Below are 4,780 nucleotides of genomic sequence, written 5' to 3'. Positions count from 1 at the left end.
AGCTCGCGGGCCAGTGCTAGGAAAACCTGGACAATCACGGTCACCCCTTGGGCTACAGCTGTGACCACCTGTGTGGTCAAGCGTGGCCACTTCCAAAGGGCTCTCCTTTCTGCTGGGGTCCAGAGCTTTCTGCAGGGGCCTGCAGAATCACCCTGTCAGTCAGGGTGTGCACTGCACGAGGGCACCACCCCTGAGTGAGTGCCTCGCACACCAAGGAGAACACGGACTCACACGTTAGGAGGAGGGTTTTAACAGCTGACCCCAAGGATGCTCTAACAGAACTGTTGTTGCAGAGATGTCCCTGGTGGTCTGGTAGTTAAGCCTCTGCACTCCCAGTGTAGGGGCACAGGGTTGATCCTGGGTCAGGGAACTAAGATCCTGCACGGCACACATTGAGGCCAAAAAATAAAAAAGAATTGTTATTACAATGCTTTTCTGGAGGCTGGAAGTCAAGTGTCTCAAGCAGAGGGAGCCTTTTTTTCTGACGTGCACAAAGGCATTGATGGGTGAGCGGCCTCTGACGTCCACTGGTGCTGGCCTGATCCAGCCCAGTGTTGCGGTCACAGCGGTCCTACTCAGGGGGACCACCCTGGAAACAGGACGAAGGGCAGCTGCAGGGTTGTAACCAACCACTCACGGCCTCAGGAACACTGCCCAGGCCGCTGAAAAAGGTGGCAGCACCCACACAGCCCATGGCGAGGAGTCCACACCGTCGTCAGGAAGGGCGGGAAGCTGTGCTCCAGCAACACACAGGCCAGCCTAGGAGTCAGAAGCCTTCCAGCTCTGCCCCGCGGGATGAATCGCATCACCTCCCTGGGCTTCGGAGGGCAGGTCAGCCGAACTGTAGAGACCAGGTGCATCCATCACCATGTAAGAATCAGATGGAAAAAATGGCCCTGGAAGACCCTGGACTTCCCAGAGTCTGGCTCACAGTGTCACGATTCTTCAGTCGCTCAGTCGTGTCCGACTCTTTGCGACCCCACGGACTGTAGCACGCCAGGCTTCCCTGTCCATCACCAACTCCCAGGGTCTGCTCAAACTCACGTCCATTGAGTCGGTGATGCCATCGGCTGGCAGTGGGTGCTCTGTAAATACTCGTAAATATGCTCAACACCAATTTAAGTATCCAGGCCATTTGAACAGTAAAATGCAGGATTTTCTTTGAGACTCTATATGCTTAAAAATCGAATGCATTATCCTGGCTGAAAAAGGCCTGCATGCCTGACTCCCTGCATACCAGGCTAAGCTCTTGTCCTCCCCCACCCCGCCCCTCCAAGTCTCCCCCCACCTCCCTCCACTCCCCCCACCTCACACCAGGCCATGCCCACCCCAGGGCCTCCCTGCTTGCTGTTCCTCTGCCCTGAATGCTGTTCCCGCATCTTCCTGCTCCTTCTGACTGGTCTGGTCTCAGCACATGTTACCCCTCCATGTAAAGGGACCCCAGGCACCTCCTACAACCTCACCCTGTCTTCATTCTCGGCATGCCTTTATCGGTTTCCTTCTTTGCTCACTTGTGTATTTTCTGTCTCCATCACCAAAATCTAAGCTGCCCGAGAGCCAAGGGCTTCATCTGCCTTGCTCGCCGCTGTCCCCCAGACCACAGGTGTTTGCTGACCAGCTGATGCAGGAACGGTGTTCATGGGGCGAACGTGGAGAGGCGCCTTGCCCCCAGCCCTCCCCTCTCTCTCCCTGGGATCGCCGCTCTTTCCGTCCACATTTCTGTCCTCGTCCACTATGTGACCTCCTACGTTCCTTCTTGATTCCCTTGCTCGTCCTCCTGAGAGCTTAAACCTCCTTGTTCTCTGTGTTTTCAAGGTTGGCGTGACCGGAGCTGTCCATGTTTCTCATCTTTCGGCGCCTCTGCCCGTTAGGGTCGGCAGGTCCTCTTCTCTCTGAAGGGACAGGGGACCCAGGGAGCAGGTGTGGGGGTCCTGGGTGGGAGGAGATGACTAAGGCGCCTGCTGCCCTCTGAGCTACGGTCGTCGTCCCCGAGGCTGTGTGTGGAGGTTAAGTTACCGCATCCCAGGATGCTCCCAGCCCCACCACGCCGGGAGAGCCCCAGCCCCAGCTGCTGCCCCACACAAGCTTACTTCCTCCTTAAAACCTGGTTTTGACAAATCCGCCGGGACCTTCAGTGAACTGATCTGACTTATGCCATTCACGTGCGTGCTCAGTCGCTTGATCGTGTGTGACTCTCTGCGACCCCACGGACTGTAGCCCGCCAGGCTCCTCCGCCCATGGGATTTCTTAGGCAAGAATACCGGAGTGGGTTGCCATTTCTTACTTCAAGGGATCTTCCCGACCCAGGGATCAAACCTGCATCTCTCATGTCTCCTGTGCTGGGAGGTAGATTCTTTACCACTGAGACCCTCTGGGAGGCCCTTATGCCATTTACTTCACAGTTGATAAGTCTCTCTCATTGGTCACTCATTCAGCAATTTTGTCTGTTTCTGGCTACGCTTTGGGACATGTGGGATCTTAGTTCCCGGACCAGGGGTTGAACCCACACCCCCCTGCACTACAAGCGCAGAGTCTGAACCACCGGACTGCCAGGGAAGTCCCTCACCAAATGTTTAATAAGCACCTACCCTGTGGCAGAAACTCATCCAAGTGCTTTTCATCTAATAATTTATTCACAAGGCAGCTGCTTCTATTACCATGTTCCCACCATTACTGACGAGGAGCCCGCGTTCCAGAGCCGGTCTGACCATAAAGCTCAGGGCCTCCCTCCGTCCTGACTGCTGTAACAGACTGCCCGGGCAGCTCATCAACAGCAGAAATGTGTGGCTCCCAGTTCTGGAGGCTGGACGTCCAAGACCAGGGCACCCGCGTGGCCAGGCGAGGGCCCTCTTCCAGGTCCCAGGCTGTTCGCTGGGTCCTCGCACCTCGAAGGGGCTGGGAGCTCAGTGGGATCGGTTTTACATGAGCACTAATCCCCTTCATGAGGGCGCCGCCCACACAATCTAACTAACTCCCAAGGGCTCCACTGCCTCAAACCATCAGGTTTGGGGGTTAGGATTCAGCAAAACGTGGATGGATGGGTGGACACGTTCAGACCATAGCACTCAGAAAGAAGTTTCCAGGGTTCTCCTGTTACAGGCTCCTTGCGTGTTTCCAGGTGGGCCCCCTAGTCCTTCGTCCACTGGCCATGTGTGCAAGATTTGTAAATGTCACGTGTTCCACCCGCAAGCAGCCTCTCTTTCCGCTGTGAGTCTCCTCCACCCCTCTTTCTCTCATGCTAAGTAGTATTGGGGTGGCTGTGGCTATCGGGGGAATCTAGCTGAGGCACAGTTAAGTTGGAAACACATTCGAGTTTACGGAGATAATGTATGTAATTGAAAATATGACTAAATTATTGCCAGCTGTGCTGATACGGAAGACAGTATATACCCAGTTCTGTAAAGGGTCACACACGAACCTGATGGACGTTTTTCCAACTCGACACTGTTGCTAAAATGTGTATGTTTATATAAGACATTTACAAGTACACCTTGTGAAATGAAGAATTTTCCTGAATACTCTGTAGTAATAAAAACTGTTCAACAGGGCTCCTTAGAGGAAAGGCTGGGTTATCGTTTCAGTTCAGTTCAGTTCAGTTCAGTCGATCAGTTGTGTCCGACTCCTCGAGACCCCATGAATCGCAGCACGCCAGGCCTCCCTGTCCATCACCAACTCCCGGAGTTCACTCAGACTCACGTCCATTGAGTCAGTGATGCCATCCAGCCATCTCATCCTCTGTCGTCCCCTTCTCCTGCCCCCAATCCCTCCCAGCATCAGAGTCTTTTCCAGTGAGTCAGCTCTTCCCATGAGGTGGCCAAAGTACTGGAGTTTCAGCTTTAGCATCATTCCTTCCAAAGAAATCCCAGGGCTGATCTCCTTCAGAATGGATTGGTTGGATCTCCTTGCAGTCCAAGGGACTCTCAAGAGTCTTCTCCAACACCACAGTTCAAAAGCATCAATTCTTCAGTGCTCAGCCTTCTTCACAGTCCAACTCTCACATCCATACATGACCATGGGAAAAACCATAGCCTTGACTAGACGGACCTTGTTGTTTAATTCTGTATAAATAACAGACAAAACGGTCATCATATAAAAGTGATCAAGGAAATGCTGGGGGGAAAGGATTATAAAGGTATCTCAGTTACTTAATACAAATGTGTTATTAACTCTTCTGGATTTTATGATGTTTGCGGCATTTGCCAACTTTCAAAAATTTCCAGTTTGCCATGATTCCTTTTTTCATTCTAAATCTCACCTATCCTACCTAAATTTCTATTCTTTTCCTTAAAGGGGTTCCCAAACACTATAGGCTTTGGGCTCTGTCTGTAAACTGTCTCCATCACGCCGCCTCCAGGATAGTAAGTAGCAAAGGCAAGCACTCTTCCTGCACCTTTTAACAGAAAACTAGCTTTCCTTGCCGGGCAGCTTAGCAGCGTAGCAGGATGCTGCTGTGGGTGGGGACCCTAGGGCAACAGCGAGGGGTGGGGGAGGATGGTGGGGGACCCCAGGGTCCACGGGGTGTGGAAGAGAGGCCGATTTGGACTCAGTTCTAAACAGTCGAGGGGAATAAGTAGCCCACCACGTTCGGGATGAGACAGAAAAAGGGAAGACATGGAGATTTCGCTGCCTGCGTTTGCACTCTGTCCGCCCCCTCCCCTGCCCCCAGGCTGCGAGTCGGGCTCTAGGAAGCCGGAGGTAGAAGGAGAAACGCGCTCTGCAGGGCTGGTGGGCGGGGACTCGCTCCCCGAGCCCCGCGGGGCGAGGCGGCCTGGAGGCCTGC

The sequence above is a fragment of the Bison bison genome, unplaced genomic scaffold (assembly GCF_000754665.1).
Source record: "Bison bison bison isolate TAMUID 2011002044 unplaced genomic scaffold, Bison_UMD1.0 scf7180017864482, whole genome shotgun sequence".
NCBI lineage: Eukaryota > Metazoa > Chordata > Mammalia > Artiodactyla > Bovidae > Bison > Bison bison.
The sequence above is the reverse complement of the archived record's forward strand: the minus strand, read 5'-3'. Positions refer to the sequence as shown.